The following is a 19,188-nucleotide window of genomic DNA, read 5'->3' on the forward strand; positions in this document are numbered from 1 at the left end:
TTTATATTTTAAATTCTACCATGTATGCTGGATTGGTGCTCTAGTTCATTTATTCATTCAATCAACAAATATTTTCTGATCCACTACTTGTTGGCAGACAATTTTTCATGGGTCTCTTGTGTTCCTACACATCTTACAAGAGAGGCACTGACTGCCCTTTGTCCCAGAATATCCTTCATGGATGTTCATATATTGAATGGCTTTGGAAGATAGAGATCGTGTCTCCCTCTGGAGTGAAGGGCAGGCATGTTTACTGCCCATTATAAGACTTTTGGAATCTCTACACTCAGGGTTCATGTCTTATACCACAACCCAACTGTGTGTGCAGGTATCATCTGGCCCTTTCGGTGTCACCCTGTAGGACTTGGGCTCAGGGAACTGGGCAAAATTGCCAATACTCTGCCTACTGCTATTGCTGTTTTCTTTTTTTTTTTTTTTTTTTTTTTTTTTTTACGGTACGCGGGCCTCTCACTGCTGTGGCCTCTCCCGTTGTGGAGTACAGGCTCCAGACACACAGGCCCAGCGGCCATGGCTCACGGGCCCTGCCGCTCCGCGACATGTGGGATCTTCCCAGACCGGGGCACGAAGCCGTGTCCCCTGCATCGGCAGGCGGACTCCCAACCACTGCGCCACCAGGGAAGCCCACTGTGATTCATTTTTGATCCAGAGTCTTGTGTCTTCTATCAGCATGAGTGAAATTGTGCAGGCTAACTTATTGCCTTGCAAGTGGGATAAAATCTTAGACCCTTTCCTATATATATATATATATATATATATATTTTTTTTTTTTTTTTTTTGTGGTACATGGGCCTCTCACAGTTGTGTTGTGGCCTCTCCCGTTGCGGAGCACAGGCTCCGGACGCGCAGGCTCAACGGCCATGGCTCACAGGCCCAGCCGCTCCGCGGCACGTGGGATCTTCCCGGATTGGGGCACGAACCCGTGTCCCCTGCGTCGGCAGGCGGACTCTCAACCACTGCGCCACCAGGAAAGCCCGACCCTTTCCTATTTTTGACAGACTATGTGTCAGGCATTGGTTCAGGTGCTGGAGCAAAGAGGTGGAATAGGCAGACAAGATCCTGCCCCTGTGGGGCTCAAAATATCTTGTGGGATTATAAACCAAAAAAAAGTATTAACACTAAGCAAGAAACATTAAACAATTATATTGGGATAAGGATTAACAAACAATTGAATGGTGGTATGATGGAGTACTGAGATAGTCTAGAGAGAAATCTACTCCACACAGGTTGTCGGTGAGGTTCCTTCTGGTGGATGGTTGAGTGAGGAGAAATTAGTTAGGACTGAGGGGTGAACGGGGGATTAAGTAAAATAGTAAGAACTGTAGTGATGTAATGAAGCAGCAGTTGTTGAGCGGTCAATGATTGGTTGATTGACTGGGGTAATGAAGTAGCATTTTCTTTTAATTCAACAAATATTTATTATATATTAATTATATATCAAGTACTCTGCCAGACAATAGAGCTACAATACAAAAGTGAACAAAACAGACCTGAACATAACTACAGTGATGGAATGTTCTTCTTTGGGGGTTTTCAACTGCCTTGCTGATAAAGTTCTTATAAAGAACTTTATCAATTTAGCTTTGGTTTCCTTGCAATGCCAAATATAACATCATAAACCTTTAATCAATCCTCAGTGAGGTCTGTGGTGGACCTCTCTCTTGCAGCCTAAAAGCTTGAAAGTATCATGCATGTTCTACTCTGTCAGGCAGAAAGTACGTAGGGCTTTAGAAAAGAACAAATGTGACAGTTTTATTTTCCCCCAAGTCTATTCCAATAAGACCGACAATATCCCGTTCATTGATGCTGACCTTAATCTTCATAGAATGGAGAATCCATTCTAAGCTAAGATGGAATCTCGGCATAAAGACTTGGCATATTATACACTGCCAGGAATCTGTAATTCCGAAATATATTCAGTAGTTCTTGGCTAATTCATGCTTTTTTTAAGTTCTAAAATTTCTTTTAAGAGATCTCTCTATTGAAGTAGCATTTGTTGATTGACTGATGAAGGGAATTTTTTTTTAATCGGGGTGGGGTGGTTATTTGGTTTATTACTAAGGTAAACACTGGGGAGGGGGTCATCAGACTGTGGTAGTAATGGGAGGGGACTCCTACCATTTTCTTGCATTGGAATCATGTGCAATTCCAAATATTGTGTAAAGAGTTGGGATTTGAGGGAATCCCTGGAACTAATGTCCGGGGGCTGGATGGGAGAAGTGTCAGTGTGATGGTGGAAGGGAGCAGGGAGGTAATGAGTAAGTAGCTGTAGTGAAGGAAATTGAATTTCCCATTTATATGGTAATAGTGAGGAATGGAACCTGCCCCGGGCAGTTTCCTAGGTGAGAGTATATGAGTCAGGGACAAATAGTCAGGAGTTTTAAAATTTCCCTCAACCATTATTTTGGAAAATTAGGTAGCAAAATCCATGTAGTCTGGACACACTAATTGTTGAGAGTTAGAGTGAAGTTAGTCTAGCTCAAGGACTGAGAGAAGGGTTTCTGAGATCCAGTTCCTGTCACTTAATTGATGGCTCTGTGACCCCTCTACTGTCCTTACAAGATGTAGAGCTTTTTCTGAGAGGTTATGAAGGCCTGAGACAGGAAAGCACAGGCAAAAGAATAGAAGATAAAAGTTCCCTTATGTCTTCCACACATGTGGTTTGAGTACCTTTGTGTATTTTTAGAAATATACGTTACAATGTGCACTCAGAGCACCTTAAAAATAATATTTTTATGCTCAATTATATTTATTGACATAAATATTTCAAATTGTATGTTCTAGATAGAATCTGTCAATTGGTTATAACTGCTTGTTTCTTTTAGCACTAGCCATTAGACAATCTTAGGTTATACACAAAATGTCTGTCCCTGGATAATAAATACGTTACTGGATTAGGGAGTTTCCACAATAAAATGCTAACAAAATAAATCTAGGTAACATCCAAATTATTTTACTGTATAATTTTGTGAAAATGAATATATTTCTGTAATCATGTACTCTTACATGTACAGAGCGTTCAACATACATCATCATAGGCCTATAAACATCCCCCAAAGTAGTTACTGTTATTATTCCCTTTTTTACAGGTGAGGAAGCAAGCTCAGAGGTGGAGTGAGTTGCTTCAGGTCCCATAATTAGTAAGTAGCTGAGTATGAGTTACTTACTAATACTAATCTGCTATGAGCCTTTTGAACATGTAGGCAGTACTCTCTGGTCTGAGACCTTAAGAAATTTTTGCAGATTTTTCTTTTGTTGCTCCCTTTTAGTTTATGGAATATCCTTGCCCCAAACCTTGATTCCTGGGGTCTTGCTGGTTCAAGCTTCCTCTGTTCACAGGTCTGAATTGAGATCCCAGCCCCAGTCCTCGTCCTATGAAAAAGCAGATTGTTGTCTATCTTCAGTTGCTGGTGGTTTCACATACCCTAGAGTTTTTTAAAATTCATCTACAAGAAAGTACCTCTTTGTTCAATATTGGGCCATCATGAAAACTGATCCCAGCACAATTTAATTTAACATCCTGTTGGTGAGAAGGATAAAACATATCCATTTCTGTTTAGAAAAGAAAATGAGGGCTAAATGTATAAAGCTGTTAGGAAAAAAACACAAAGATACTGTCCCCAAAACAACCACCCTCAGGAATATTAGAAACTCAGCTTGCTGGGAAACCTAGAAAGTGATTATGCTTAGGACTAAAAATATGAGACATGAAAAGAAAAATTCTTGACATAGTCAACTTGCAAAACGACTAGTGGGGCATTTAAAATAAGAAAATAACATAATCAAAATAACATGAAACTACAGATGTATAGTACCAATTAAGGAACCTCAATGTAAGTACCACTTAGATCAAGAAATAGAATATTGCCAACATCTAGAAGCCTCTTCTTGAGCACAAAGCTCTTCCTTACCCCTCTGTAAAGGTGGATTTACAATAAATCATTTTCTTGTTTTTTTTTTTTGTCATTTGTTTGCTTTTGTTTTAACACCTAAGTTTATGTGTATATATAGTGTATATATGTATTTATTATGTGGTATGCATATAGTTTATATAATTTATATGCATATATGGTTTGTAATCAAATATATATGGGAATATATATATATATATTTAATTTTAACCAATACTCTAGAGAATGTCTGTGAGGTTTGTGAACTCCTAAAGATTAGCCAGACTTACTCATCTTTATATATTTAGTACCTAGCGTAAACCCTGACACTTAATGAGCTTGTAATAGCATGCAATAAATCTGTGTTGCATGCAAAAAAATTATTAAGCAGAAACCTCAATTAAATAGAGTTGAGAGACCAGAAGAAGGAGTTCTCACACCCTGTGATGATAGCAGAGCCCAGCAGGAAGAAGAGAGACTTCTTTCCTGTCAAGGACTCAGCCAATGAAAAGCCATGGATTATTTGTAGCCTAATGAAGCAGGAGGGAAGGAGGCAGGGCACAACCTTTAAAAGAATGACATAGCCATAGGACATGACAAAAACTGGTTAGGATTAACTAGATGCAAGATGGTGGAAGATTTGACTACCAGTAGAACTTGAGCCCCATTATCCGCTCATTGTAATACATTAGCATGCTAAATGACTCACCCACTAGCACCATGACAGTTCTAAGGCTAACCATAAAAGGCCAAAAAGTGGGCAGTGGCCCAATTCCTGGAAATCTCCGCCCCTTACCTGAAATAATCAGAAGAATCCTCCCACTCATTAGCCTATGAAATTATCCAGCCCAGAAAAACTAAGCACGCCATATTTCGAGGCTCTCTTGCCTTCTGAGATGGCCCACACTCTGCCTGTGGCATGTGTTTCTTTCTAAATACTCTCTCAATAAATCCATTTCTTACCTATCACTTTGTCTCTCACTGAATTTTTTCTGCGGCGAGACATCAAGAACCTCAAATTCACCGGGAACACTATAGCCTTTCCAACTTCCTTTTCCCCTCTTTAAAATTTCCCTTGCCATGTGGGCACTTGCATGTGGCTCACTATGGTTGCAGACCCCAAACTGCAATTCTCCGCTGATCCTGAATAAACCCATCTTTGCTGGAGAAACATCTGACAGTCTGTTTGTTTCAGGTCAACATGAACAAGTAAACTGTAAGTTGTTAAATAAGAGATTATTATTTCACTTATCTTTGGAGATTATTTTGACTATGTGGTGGAATAATATGTATTGAGATGTAAACTGATACTTTTTCCTTTAACATTTCCTAAATCCAGTTTTCTCCATTTCAACAGTTAGATATTCTGCCTACCTTGCCGTAGGGAAGGGACAACACAGATAAATCAGATTACAAAAGAGGTAAATTCTTGACTAATCTATTTCTGTTTCCAGTAGTCAATGGATTTGGAAGATTAGATAAAGTGTTGTTCTTTCTGCTTCTTATTTTTCTTGGCCAGAGAAGAAAGAAGGTGAGAAGGCAAACAAGAGATTAGATATGAGACTGTCACTGAAAACTGGAGGCTAACACTTGCTTTTTTGCCTTCTTTGCCCTTAACCCTAGAATGACAGAGATCTTGGATAGGCTTTGGGGGCTCTGAAATTGAGGAGACCTGTGCTGTAGTGTGCAGGGTCTGCTTTATCCCTGCTTCTGAGAGCCAGTTGTCACATTTTTAGGAGTAGAGTGAGCTTGTTGGTATTACACGGGTGACTTGAAATCAGCCCTGGTGAGAGTGTTCCTTTCTGAAAATTGGCAAATGCTCTTCCATCCCACCTTGGAGAACTGGTTGTTAAACATTTATCAGCACCCTCTGGACAAGTGCCTCCATTCCCAGGGGGAGCCTGGGAAAGTAGATGGACTGCCAAGGACTGGACATATTCTGAAATTACACATCAAGTGTAAAATTTGTGGTGTGATGTGTCCAGGAAGATGGGCTTCAGTCAACCACCCAGGGCTCCTGCCTATCTTTTTGTGCCATGCAGAGGAGTAGAACAATTTCTCTGCATGCAAGAGTGGGACAGAGGTGGTAAAGTATCTCAGACAACCCTAATAATTGACCTGAAGCCCCAGAGTGATATGGAATTGCAGATGAATGTTTTCTGAGCAACTTGGAGTGGGCATGGAAGTGATTGAATAAGGGCCAGTTTTGAAGGGTCTTGAAGTTGAGGCCAAATGACCTGCCAGAAACGCATCTCAAAGAATGCTGGTTTCGATAGACGACAACTCTACATCTCCAGCCTACTCTCTTCACCCGTCACAACTATATAAGCTCCTGGAACTTAAACTTGATCTCAGGGTGAAAGAAGAAGGTTTGAGACTAGGGTGGAACATGTGAGTCACCCACGTTGGGTGCAAAATTTAATGGGGTACCAAAGAACTCACTAATCAAGATAAATAATATTTTACTGCAATATATGAAAACTCAAAATTAACATAAAAGTGCATGGTGAAAAAAATGTCAAAAATTTAAGTGAACACAAGGTCAGTATTACCTAGTTTTCCTTTCATTTCAGGCTCTGCTATGGCTACTAGGGGAACTGTTACTGATGCTGCTTTAGTCTCCTCACTCCAGTGGAGGGGAGGTAGTTGTGGGGTGGCTGGAGGGCTTTGTATTGCATGAGATTTAGTTTCTGAATGCGAGTTTGAAATAGATAATGAACTGAATTCCAGAAAAATAAAATTCTATCTCTTGCACATGTGACTTGTGGGCTCAGACTTGCATTTCGTGCACATACATTCTGCTGTAAATCATCCTTGCATCTATAATTAAGTACTTTACAAATGTTGTAATATATTTTCAGGTGGGATTAAATACATGGTTACTTGTTAGTAACAGTTGAGGTCAGGGAGGATTTATGTTAATTTTTTTAGGTGGTTTCACACCTGTAGGTATACAGGTACACCTTGTTTCGTTGTGCTTTGCTTTATTGTGCTTCACAGATGTTGCATATTTCACAAAATGAAGTTTTGTGGCAACCCTGCATTGCGCAAGTCTGTTGGTGCCATTTTTCCAACAGCATTTGCTCACTTCGTGCCTCTGTGTCACATTTTGGTAATTCTCACAATATTTCAAACTCTTTCATTATTATTACATTTGCTATCAGTGATCTTTGATGTTACTACTGTAATTGTTTGGGGGCACTACGAACCGTGCCCATATACGACGGTGAACTTTTTTTTTTTTTTAAGATTTTTTTTGATGTGAACCATTTTAAAAGTCTTTATTGAATTGGTTACAATATTGCTTCTGTTTTATGTTTTGGTTTTTGGCTGCGAGGCATGTGGGATCTTAGCTCCCAGACCAGGGATCGAACCTGCACCCCCTGCATTGGAAGGTGAAGTCTTACCACTGGACTGCCAGGAAAGTCCCTAAGACGGTGAACTTAATCGATAGATGTTGTGTGTGTTCTGACTGCTCCTCCGACTGCCATTCCCCATCTCTCTCCCTCTCCTCAGGCCTCCCTATTTCCTGAGACACAGCAATATTGAAATTAGTCCAGTTAATAACCTTACAATGGCCTCTAAATGTTCAAGTGAAAGAAGGCATGTTGAAAGCCGAGATAGGCCAAAAGCTAGGCCTCTTGCACCAAACAGTTAGCCAAGTTCTGAATGCAAAGGAAAAGTTCTTGAAGGAAATTAAAAGTGCTGCTTCACTGAAGACATGAATGATAAGAAAGTGAAACAGCCTTATTGCTGATGTGGAGAAAGTCTTAGTGGTCTAGATAGAAGACCCAAACTAGCCACAACATTCCCTTCAGCCAAAGCCTAATCCAGAGCAAGGCCCTAAGTCTCTTTAATTCTGTGAGTGCTGAGAGAGGAGAGGAAGCTGCAGAAGAAAAATCTGAAGCTAGCAGAGGTTGGTTCATGAAGTTTAAGGAAAGAAGCTGTCTTCATAACATCAAAGTGCAAGATAAAACCTCAAGTGCTGATGTAGAAGCTGCAGCAAGTTATCCAGAAGATCTAGCTCAGATAATTAATGAAGATGGCTACACTTAACAACACATTTTCATTGTAGACAAGACAGCCTTCTATTGGAAGAAGATGCCATCTAGGACTTTCATAGCTAGAGAGGAGTAGTCAATGCCTGGCTTCAAAGCGTCAAAGGACAGGCTGACTCTCTTGTTAGGGGATAATGCAGCTGGTGACTTTAAGTTGAAGCCAATGCTCATTTGTCATTCTGAAATTCTAGGGCCCTTCAGAATTGTGCTAAATATACTCTGCCTTTGCTCTATAAATGGAACAACAAAGCCTGGATGACCGCATGTCTGTTTACAACATGGTTTACTGAATATTTCAAGCCCACTGTTGAGAGCTATTGCTCAGAAAAAAAGATTTCTTTCAAAATATTACTGCTCATTTACAATGCACCTGGTTACCCAAGAGCTCTGATGGAGATGTATAATGAGATTAATGTTGTTTTCATGCCGGCTAACACAACATCCATTCTGCAGCCCATGGACCAAGTATTAATTTCAACTTTCAAATCTTATTTTTCAGGAAGTACATTTTGTAATTCTATAGCTGCCATAGATAGCGATTCCTCTGATGGATCTGGGCAAAGTAAATTGAAAACCTTCTGGAAAGTATTCATCATTATAGATATCATTAAGAAAACTCATGATTCATGGGAAGAGGTCAAAATATCAACATTAACAGGAGTTAGGAAGAAGTTGATTCCAACCCTCCTGGGTGACTTTGAGGGGTTCAAGATTTCAGTGGAGGAAGTAACTGCAGATGTGGTGGAACTAGCGAGGGAACTGGAATTAGAAGTAGTGCCTGAAGATGTGACTGAATTGCTGCAATCTTATGATAATACCTTAATGGATGAGGAGTTGCTTCTTATGGATGAGTAAAGACAGTAGTTTTTTAAGATGGAATCTAGTCCTGGCAAAGATGCTATGAAGATTGTTGAAATGACAACAAAGGATTTAGAATATTATGTGAACTTAGTTGATAAAGAAGTGGCAAGGTTTGAGAGGATTGACTGTGATTTTGAAAGAAATTCTACTGTGGATAAAATACTATCAAACAGCATTGCATGCCTACAGAGAATTCATTTGTGAAAGGAAGAGTCAATCAATGTGGCAAACTTCATTGTTGTCTTATTTTAAGAAATTACCACAGTCATCCTAACCTTCAGCAACCCTGATCAGTCAGCAGCCCTCAACATGGAGGCAAGACTCTCCTCCAGCAAAAAGATTACAACTCGTTGAAGGCTCAGATGGTTAGAATTTTTTTAGAAGTAAAGCATTTAAAAAAAAATTATTTATTTGTTATTTATTTGGTTGCATCCGGTCTTATTTGCAGCAGATGGGCTCCTTAGTTGTGGCTCGTGGGCTCCTTAGTTGCAGCAGTCAGGTTCCTTAGTTGTGGCTCACTGGCTCCTTAGTTGTGGCATGCAAACTCTTAGTTGCAGCATACATGTGGGATCTAGTTCCAGGAACGGGGATCAAACTTGGGCCCCCTGTGTCGGGAGTGTGGAGTCTCAACTACTGCGCCACCAGGGAAGTCCCAGTGGTAAAGCATTTTTAAATTAAAGTATGTACATTGTGTTTTTAGACATAATGCTATTGCACACTTAATAGACTATAGTATAGTGTAAACATAACTTTTCTATATGCTTGGAAGCCAAAAAACTTGCATGACTCCCTTTATTGGGATATTCTGTTTATGGTGGTGGTCTGGAACCAAACCTGAAATTATCTCCAAGTTATGTCTGTACCTGTGTGTATGTATACACATCTCTCTTTGTATATTTAGTAGTTTATTAGTCTGCCAGATTTTCTGGTACTAAAGTTAGAGTCACTGGTCTATAGTACTTATGATTCCCTTCAGCAATTTGTCAAAAATGACAGACATATATTTTGACCAACAATTCCATAAATTCATGCTTCACTTATTTTCTGTGTTGGGTAATGTCAACTTCCATCTATTATCAGCCTCTGCCATTTCTAGTAGGAATAAAAAAAAAAAAAGCTGACATTTTATTGGTCTCAGTATGTGCAAGGAACTTTGAATATTCTGTTACATGAATTATCTCATTTAATATGGCAGCTCCATAAGAGACGGACTAGTAAAATGTCCATATACAGATGAAGAAACTGAGGCTTAAGATGGTCACATGTCTGCCTGGCTCAAAGCCCGTATGTATACTCACTGTGCCAAACTGCCAAATCTAGTGTCCTGATGCCTCACGATGGGGTCCACTGATGTCCCCTTCGCTCAGCTTGTGAATGTGTTTTCCTTTTGTTTTAGACCTAGAAGACTGTGCAGCATTTCTAGTTCACAGGAGTTATATTATTTCTATCTGTTCTTATGAACATAATGTCTGATGAAGTATTAAAACTATGTTTCTCTATGAACAGTAACTCCAAAAGGAATGTCAACCGATAGTGCTGGTGATGAAAATGAATAGAAAATGAGAAAGTAAAAGAAAAGACATCATTATTCTTAGGCACAAAATGTAAGATTTATGGAACAGATGACAGACCGCATTGATGTTTGTGAATTGGATCAGGACTCTCTCATTTGCAAGTATCAGAAAACCCACTCAGGCAAGGTCTTGAGAGCTGAACTGGTGGTGCTGTGAGGGTGGGCCAGGATCTGGAGTAGCAAGAAGTGCTGGAGATGTAGGGATGTGAGGGCCACATGAGCCAAGTCCAGAATAGGGGAGCAGTCTAAAGGTCAGGGCTGCAGGGCAAGAGTAAGGTTACAGAAAGAAGGCAAGATAGATGACTAGGGTATGAGGGGATGGAAATGCACTGGGAAATGGGGCATTTTCCCTCTATCTCTTTGCCCCAGGTGGGATTTCTGGCAGTGCCTGCATCTCCTCTGTGGCTCCTGCTGTCTATGATAATGGTTGCCATGGTTCCAGGTTCTCCTGGGTGACCCAGCCCTGGAGCTCCTGTAACACCACCTCCTCCTTTGGTTCCTCAAGCCTGCTGGTATCAACCAGAAGCTTTATTTGGCTTCTCAGCTTTTGCCTCACTTGTGTTATCAGTTTCCTACACACAGTTCCCTCTGATTTAAATATTCAGAGTGGTTTCTGATTCCTGGTTGAATCCTGACTTATACACTGTGCTGCTGGTCTTTGACCTTTATAAACCTAGAACCCAATAATACTTTAATCATTAGTGGCATACACATATAGGACCATTAAGAACACTTAGCATGACCTTTTTCTTAAAGTGCCGTATTTTGAAGCGCTTGAATCTTAAAGTAAGAGGTACCTGCTATATTTCATAGTCAAAAAAGAACAGTGAGGTTTTGGTAAAGATGAATCTAGAATACACATATGGGATGGGCTGAAGAGCAGAGGTCTGAGCATATTAGCATGAGAAGAGAAAGGAGCCATTAGAAATGCTGGGAGGGTCTTTGATTGAATCAAGATCCTAGTGGTGGCGTTTTGGGGTAAGAACATAAATGGGGAGGAGAATTTCTTCCTGAGGGACAAATAAAGGGAAGGAGAATAAAAGGGAGGGTGTTGAGAATGGTTTTTGCAGTAGGTTCAATGAAGTACTTCAGTATGTCTAAATGGAAACATAAGTTTGTAGTGGAAGTCACCCAAATGAATTCCCCAGCAAAGCCCAAAATAAGCAAAAAATTTAATCTTTCTGTTTTCTCTCTTTCATTCTTAAATGTGCTTATGTATTATTATTGTCAAGTGAAGCAGTTGATTCTTTAGTTGGTTTTCTTGTGACATTCAGTGTCCTTTTAAAGGATCTTTTTATATTATAAATATGGCATTTTGTAGATTTTTGAAATCCCAGCTCTCCCTCTACCACCCTCATATTTGCCTTCACTCTTTTGCCCTTTTCTTTATTTAAGTGTATATGCTATTCTGTGCTCATTGCTTGGATAGGAATGTGGAAGGTGAAGGTTTGGTGAAATCAAATTGGTTTTCATTCTCTCCCTGGCATTTATTTTCCAAAATGCTAAGGCCCCAAGAAAATAAAAAGGCAGAGCTGGGGATAAGATCAGGGTAGATCTTCTCCAGCAGATACAAACATTTCAAATGAATTTGTAGTATCTGTGATTAAAGGTATCTCTGCCTTGCTCCTTAGGAAGAGCACTGGAGAGATGGCAAGATGCCATCTGTTTCTGTTTCCTTATTGGATTCTGTTTACACACTCGTGCTGCCCAGTTTTGATCTTTATAAACTTAGACCCTAATAATACTTTAACCATTAAAAGTATACATATATAGGACCACTAAGAACACTTAGCACAGCCATTCTTTGAAGGTACCATATTTTAGAGGAAATGTGGCACCTTAGATAATCACACAGATGTCCTGTACCCCAATATGATATTGATGTAGAAAAAGTCTTAACCCTTAGAAGTCTCCCAGTAGTAGCAGAGATTGTGTTGGACCTGAAGGAGCCATGCAGACAGGGATGAGGCATGTCTCGATATTCCCTGCCTGTACTAAGGACCAGAAGGAGGCAATGGACACGTAATAAATGCCACTAGGCTCAGATGACACACAGGGTCAGATGATCTTCTTTTGATGCTTAGGTGCCACAGAATTTAAACACACCTCAGGAAAAAGGGATAGGAAGCCCAAATTAACTGAGATTAAGAAAAGGAAAATAGTATGGATGTTCCTAAAAAATTAAAAATAGAAATACTGGATGATTCAGCAATCCCACTTCTGGGTATGTATTTGGATACCCAGAATTGAAAGCAGAATCTCAAAGAGATATTAGTACTCCCATGTTCACTGTAGCTATTCACAATAGCCGAGATATGGGAACAGCCCAAATTTCCATCAACAGATGAATAAATAAAGAAAATGTGGTATATACATACAATGGAATATCATTCAGTCTTAAAAATAGAAGGAAATCTTACCATTTACAACAGCATGGATGGACCTGAAAGCCATTACGCTAAGTGAAATAAATCAGTCACAGAAGGACAAATGCTCCATGATTCCACTTCCATGAGCTATCTAAAATAGTCAAATTTATAGAAGCAAAAAATATTAATGGAATTGTGGTTGCCAGGGGATGGGCAAAGAGAAGAGGGGCAGTTGTTGTTCACTAGGTATAAAGTTACAGTTATACGAGCTGAGTAAGTTCTAGAAATCTGCTGTACAACGTAGCGCCTGTAGTTAACAAAATAGTATCGTGCACTTAAAAATTTGAGAGGACGGATTTCATACTATGTTCTACTCTAAACAAAAACAAAAAAACCCAAAAAACAGAAAAAAAAAAAAACTAGACACAAGGAAACTTTTGGAGGTGATGGATATGTTTATTACCTTGATTGTAGTGATGATATCATAGTTGTACGCATGTATTCAAACTCATCAAATTGTATACATTAAATATGTGCAGCTTTTTTGTCTATCAGTTATGCCTCAATAAATCTGTAAAAAGAAAAGGAAAATAAAAAAAGAGAAGGAAGACTACTTTTTTCAGTGAATGTTTGGATTGTCCCCAAATCATTTATTGAACGATTTATCTTTTTCAACATTTGAAACACTCTTATGACATACTAAAGTATTTCATATACTTAGGTCTATGTTTGAACTTTCTTTTTTATTTTAATGAATTTTTAAATCAGTTTTTGAGCAGGAACTGTGTTATTCTTGATATTGTAGCTTTTAACTTATAACAAGTAGGGCTGGTTCTTCCATGTTACTCTCTTTTTTTCAGAATTTTCCTGTTTATTTTTGCTTGTTATATTTTAATATAAACTTTAAGATTGGCTTCTTTAGTTATAAGTATCGCTAGTATTTTTACTAGAATCAATTTAAAATTATGGACTAATTAATGGAGATTTGCACCTTTATTAGGTTGATTTTTCCTATTCAAGAATATGGTATGTTTTTACATTTTTTCATGCTCATTTTTGTGTCCATTACTAGTGTTTTATAGCTTCTTAATATAAATTTTGCACATTTTTTATTAAGTTTTCTGCTATGTGTATTAATTGGGGTCCTGGCGAGAAAGAGATAGCAAATACTCAAATGAAGTAATGGAGGAGACTTTAATGAATGGGCTGTTTTCAAAGGTGTGGGAAAGGGTTAAGAAAACTCAACAAGGGACAGTGAAATATCCAAAGATTAATGACAGTAGAGAGTAGCAAGAGGGGGGAAGTAATGGTTACCAGATATTGGAGGGAGCACTTATAGGAGAGAACTGCCTTACAAGAGCTGTGGGCATCTGCAGAAGGACAAGGAAAAATCAAGGAGGAGATACCTTGACCTTGCTCTTCACTTACCATCTGGTTACCTTCCATGCCCTTCCATTGGACAAACCCAACAGAAACCAGAGAGCGAGGGAGACTGTTGACATGGCCCACAAATGTCAGCCTCCTTGGACACAAAGTAGAGTAGAGAAGGGTGCAATGGACTGAATGTTTGTGCCCCCGCATTCATATGTTGAAATCCTAACCCCAAATGTGATGGTATTAGGAGGTGGATACTTTTGGAGATGATTAGTTCATGAGGATGAAGCCCTCAAAAATGGGATTAGTGCCTTTATAAAAGGGACCCTGAGGGCTCTTTCACCCTCTTTCTTCCATTTGATGATTCAAGGAAAAGTTGGCAGTCTGTAACCTAGGAAGGGGTCCTTACCAGAATCCAGGCAGGCTGACACTCTGATCTCAGACTTGCAGCCTCTAGAACTGTGAGAAATAAATTTAGGCTGTTTATAAACCACCCAGTCTATGGTACTTTGCTATAGAAGCCTGGACTAAGACAGAAAATGGTACCAGTAAGTGGGAATGCTGCTCTAACAAATACCTAAAAATGTGATTGAAACTGGGTAATGGGTAGAGGCTGGAAGAGTTTTGAGGTGGATGCTGGAAGAAACGGAGATTGTTGTGAATAGATTTTTAAAGGTGATTCTGATGAAAGCTCAGAAAGAAGAGAGCTGTAGAGAAAGCTTCCTTCTCCTTAGAGAATACCTAATAACTCATGAACAGAATGTTTATATAAATATGGACAGTAAAGGCTATTTTGATCGAGTCTCAGATGGAAATAAGGAATAGGTTATTAGAAACTGGAGGAAAGGTGATCCTTGTTATCAGATGGCAAAAAATTTGCCTAAATTGTGTTGGTGTTCTAGTCTTTTGTGGAAGGTAGAACTTGCCAGTGATGAAATTGGATATTTAGCTGAAGCGATTTCTAAGAAAATGTTGAAGGAAAAGCCTGGTTCCTTCTGACTGCTTATAGTAGAATGTGAGGAGACAGAAATGCTTTGAAGATAGAACCATTAAGCAAAAATGAACCAGAGCTTGCAGATTTGGAAAATTCTTAGCCTATTCATATTGCAAAAGATAAGAAAGTGTGTTTGGAAGAGAACACTAAGGGATGTGAACCATGGAATTAATCAACCATCTCAACAAAAGCCAAGTATAGAGATGGGATTATACCAACGGAAAAACTGCCAGCTGGGACTGGCAGAGGAAATGGGACAAAATGAGGGAAGTCTGTCAAACTTCTTAGATCCTTCAGGACTGGACCATAGAACTATTTGACTACAAACATGCTATTGTCAAGACAAGGGAAAAAGACCCTGAAGGCGATTCAGAAGATCATCAGAGTTCACTCCTAACACAGGCCCAGAATGCTTGGGTCCAGGGGACAGGACTATATCCACCTTGATTTCAAAGGGTGGGACCAAAGCTCAGTGGAGTCCTGGAGGTGTGACCTCCATCCTGACAGAGAACCATGGCATGGGTGGAGCCACTGCAGAGAGAAACAGCATAGGCAGTTCCTTGCCAAGCTTCAGGGTGATAGTGACACCCCAGTGGGTCTAGAAGGTGGGACCACCCTAGTGGGACTGAAACGTAGAGTATGGAGCCAAAGAGGATTATTCTCGAGTCTTAAGATCTCATGAAGTTTTCCTTGCTAGGTTTTGGGCTTGCTAAGGACCCATTACTCCTTCCTTCTCTCCTTTTTCTCCCATTTGAAATGGGAATGTCTGTCCTATGCCTGTCCTACCATTGCATTTTAGAAGCACATGACTTGCTTGATTTCATTGGTTCACAGCTGGAGAGGAATTTTGCTTTAGTATGAGTCTCATTCATATCTGATTTAGATGATTTTTATGAGACTTTGGACTTTAGAGTTGATGCTGGAATGAGTTAAGACTTTCGGTTACTGGAATGGAATGAATATATTTTGCATGTGAGAAGGACATGCATTTTTGGAGCCAGGGCTGGAATGCAATGAACTGAATATTTGTGTCTTCCCAAAATTCATGTTGAAATCCTAACTGACAGGTTTTTTTTTTGTTTTGTTTTGTTTTTTTTTTTTGCGGTACGCGGGCCTCTCATTGTTGTGGCCTCTGCCGTTGTGGAGCACAGGCTCCGGACGCGCAGGCTCAGCGGCCATGGCTCATGGGCCCAGCCGCTCCGCGGCATGTGGGATCTTCCCAAACCGGGGCGTGAACCTGTGTCCTCTGCATCGGCAGGCGGACTCTCAACCACTGCACCACCAGGGAAGCCCCTAATTGACAGTTTGATGGTATTAGGATGTGGGGCCTTTGAGAGGTAATAAGGTCATGAGGGTGGATTTTATAAGGGATTAGAGTCTTCTGAAAGGGACCCCAGAAGGCCCTCTAGCCCTGCTTCTGCTGTGTGAGGATAGAAAGAGATCGTCAGTCTGCAGCCCAGAAGAGGGCTGTCACTAGAACCTGACCGTGCTGCCACCATCATCTCCACCTTCCAGCCTCCAGAACTGTTGAGAAATAGATTTCTATTGTTGATGAGCCACCTAGTTTATGGTACTTTGTATAACAGTTTGAACTGACCAAGACAAAGGGTAAAGAGTGGATCTGAAGGGGCAAATGACAGATATTTAGTGCACTACATATTTTATCTTTTTGTTAATACTGTACATGAAATATTTTGTCATCTCTCTCTGGTGTGTGTGTATGTATGTACTTCTGCCATCCTGAACTTAAACACTAAGGGAGATAGGTGATGTTCAATTATATAAGTAGTCACAATGAATGTGCTATCATAGGGGAGATAAAGGGTTCCTTGAAAGCTTTAGTGGGTAGACCTGATGAAGTCTATGGAGTCATAAATATGTCCTGAAAGAGAGAGGTTTTGATTGATATCCTAAGGATGATAAAGTATTAGACAGGTGAAGGGGCGATAGTGGTAGAGTTTGGTAAAGAGAAACTGGAGGTGAAGGAGGTTTTCAAGTTAGATGAGGAATTTGAATCCTTCATTATTTACTTGCTGTTGGACCTTGGGTGAATTACCTAAGTTCTCTGTGTCACAGTTTTTCCATCTGTAAAGTATTTGTAATAATACTCACCTCACAGGGCTGTTGTAAGGATTAAATGAGAAATGCATTTAATTTTGGGGGGGACAGTGCTTGGCAGATGATAAGTGCTCAGTAAGTGTTAGCTATTGTCGTTAATAATGTATAAGGAAGACCTGCAGTCAATAGAGGGTGAGACCCATCAGATGAAATCCATCAGAGTGTGTAGTGGGAGAGCATTAGAGGTTCAAATGGAGATGTAGAAAAAGATAAGAATTTGGAGAACTCGTGACTTGATAATAAGTTTGGACCTTGTTCTGAGAGCAATAGGAAGTCTCCCTTAACACAGGGAAGTTACACGATCATATGTCTGTTTTAGAAAGTGCTACATTGCCAAGCTTCCTTGCAGTTAGGGGCCTGCATTGTGGCCAAGGGGACGTATTAGTCAGCGTTCTCCAGAGAAACAGAATCAATACCAGGATGTGTGTGAGTGCGTGCGTGCGTGCGTGCGTGTGTGCGTGCGTGTGTGTGTGTGTGTGTGTGTGTATACAGAGATTTATTAGGAGGAATTGGCTCACATGATTATGGAGGCTGGTGAGTCCAGAATCTGCAGTGCGGGCTGGCAGGCTCGAGACATAGGGGAGCTGATGACACAGATGCAGTCTGAAGGCAGTCAGATGGAGAATTCCCTCTTGCTCAGAGAGGCTGCTCTTTTTGTTCTAATCACGCCTTCAACTGATTGGATTGGGCCCACCCACATTATGGAGGGCCAACTGCTTTTCTCAAAGTTCACTGATTTTAATGTCAATATCATCCAAAAGCACCCTGAAAGTTGACGTGTAAAATTAAACATTACAGGGGGTGTTACGCAGAAGCCATGTGTGCCCCTTACAGGCTGGGCCTTAAACCCCAGTCCTCCATGCTTGCTTTCTTTGCTCCTTGGCAGATGGGAGGCAGAGGACCTGGAATAGGATTGTAAATCCTGGGGGATGAAGGAGCTACTAGATGGAAGGAAGCTGGGTCCCTGAAAGACTAGATGGAACAGAGCCTTTATTCCACCTCCATCTCTCATTGAACTGTGACATGTGTGAAAGGTAAGCATATATTGTGTTAAGCTTTGGGATTTGGGGGCTTGTTTATTAAGCTGAGAGTCAGGAGTTCTTTGGTGAGTGCTGTTGGTGTGCTGTTCCTCCTCCCCCCTTCTTTGGAAGAGGCAAGTGTGTCAAGGAATGCTTGCATCTTGTGGAGTTTGAGAGAGGAAGTCATGTTTTGATTCATGCCTGAGGAGTCTAAAGGTAAGAGATGCCTCTTTAACAGAGGTCCCAAAGGCAGTTAGTGTATCCTGAGGCAGTCATTCTGGCAGCAGTAGGGAGAATGTGTTGAAGCAGGAAAATGCTAGAGTCAGGGAGACCAGTTAGGAATTTGTGATTCAAGTCTAGGCAAGAGATTATGTTGCTCTGGACTAGGTTGGTGCAGTGGGTGTGCAGAAGATGCCTAAATTAATCATGCTGTGATTAGTAATAAATGTTCAGTGCCCTACCAAATTATCTCAATGCAAAGTCCAAATTTCTTTATTTTCCAGATGAAATCGAAATTGATTGTTTGGATTTATTCCACAGTAAAGGAAAACTTATGAAATATGATGGTATTTCTGGTTTCCTATTTCAGGTCCAATTAAAAAAGAAGGAGTCTTAGGCAAGGTTGAGGTGATAATGCTTAATTGGGAGGCACATCACAGCGCAGCAAGAGAGAAGGAAAGAGATGAGGCAGAGAAAGATAAGAAGCAAATTTGAGGTGATATGCCAAGTTAGCCACTGCTCCGTGGCTCTAAAGAAAAAGCGTGCCTCAGAATAATTCATCCATCAGAAGTAGGATTAGGAAGGAAATTTAGACCAGCTCAATGATGCCTACTGTCTCTCTGGGTTAAAGGTTAACCCACAGGAAATCTACTACATCATCCTACATCCTCCCTAGGGTATTGCTGTGAGTGATG

The 19,188-nt window shown here is 40.3% G+C and overlaps 1 protein-coding gene across 9 annotated transcripts in view; it reads left to right on the forward strand.

Annotated features, from left to right (window-relative positions):
• The first annotated feature begins 3,107 nt into the window (after nucleotides 1–3,107).
• The window catches only part of CHODL (chondrolectin), a 348,559-nt gene continuing 332,478 nt past the window's right edge, over nucleotides 3,108–19,188 (forward strand). For 7 of the 9 annotated variants that reach the window (XM_073804400.1, XM_073804394.1, XM_073804401.1 and 4 more), the window contains exons 1-3: nucleotides 3,108–3,158; nucleotides 5,266–5,329; nucleotides 18,142–18,289. The gene's annotated coding sequence lies outside the window, so the exon portion shown is untranslated. Of the gene's footprint in view, nucleotides 3,159–4,827; nucleotides 5,125–5,265; nucleotides 5,330–18,141; nucleotides 18,290–19,188 lie in introns of those variants that run through there. The other 2 variants (XM_073804395.1, XM_073804398.1) reach the window with 2 other exon arrangements.

This window comes from Tursiops truncatus, chromosome 4 (genome assembly GCF_011762595.2).
Source record: "Tursiops truncatus isolate mTurTru1 chromosome 4, mTurTru1.mat.Y, whole genome shotgun sequence".
NCBI lineage: Eukaryota > Metazoa > Chordata > Mammalia > Artiodactyla > Delphinidae > Tursiops > Tursiops truncatus.